Here is a 978-nt window from a genome sequence, read left to right as displayed (position 1 = left end):
TTTTGAGCTACTACATCCACAAGTATAGGTAAAGTTTATCAAATTGTTAGCAGGTTACTCTTTTTTTTCCCCTCTTCTTTCTTCTTCTAGTTGAGTTCTGATCATCCAGCCATCAAAGCCAGGTCAAGTGGGTACTATCTGCAATTATGGGTGTTCTTGTGCATCTCCCCTCACTTACGTCAGCTGGATGCTTCACTCTCCGCTCTAGTCCTCTGTGGCCATGTCACTGCCTCTGGGCCCAGTGGTCCCCGAGTCTTGCCATATTGCTGGCCATCCAGGTCTCCACCTGGGTTCACTGGGGTCTATTGAATGTGGTTGGGCTTAGCTTGCAACTTCATTGCTAGTTTTTCCCCCTCTTCCCTTATCGGTGATCATCGTGGTCACCAGTCAGACCACAAGTCTGCTCATGTATTCCCCTTGAGTCTCAGTCTTAGAAGGGGGTTTGTTCTGAGGGGTCGTGACCACTTGCCTTGATGGCTCCCAGGCAAACAGCTTACTTGTTCTTGTAGTAATCAAACAGACTGCTGTTATTGTTTTGGATTTTTTCTGCCGGTCTTTTTTTCACGAAATATCTTCTGTTCTTCTGGTCACTCCAGGCTGGTCTACTCGTCCTTTCCAGTGGAAATTTCCTACCTCAGTCAGTTCTGGATGTGGTTCTAGATTCCACCTACAGTCTTGTGCAATGTAAAGGCTCCACAGGAAGCCTCTTTCACTGGCAACTTCTAGCCCTCTTTAAAGTATTCCAATCAGTTATAGGCTGAAGACGTACTTAGAAGCTTTCTGTAGTGATGATTCTGGCTATTCCTTTCTCCCAACCTCAAATGTCTATTTTATAATGGTAGGCAAGGGAAACCAAGATTGAAAAGACAGCCAAGCATCTTAACACTATTCCCCTCTTTTACCCCTTCAAACTGTGCCTCAACCCCTGTACCCCGGAAACCTATTGTTCCAAGGTTATGCATACATCATCATTTATCT

The sequence above is a fragment of the Chrysochloris asiatica genome, unplaced genomic scaffold, assembly GCF_000296735.1.
Source record: "Chrysochloris asiatica unplaced genomic scaffold, ChrAsi1.0 scaffold00061, whole genome shotgun sequence".
Classification (NCBI taxonomy): domain Eukaryota; kingdom Metazoa; phylum Chordata; class Mammalia; order Afrosoricida; family Chrysochloridae; genus Chrysochloris; species Chrysochloris asiatica.
This window is presented reverse-complemented; position numbering follows the sequence as displayed.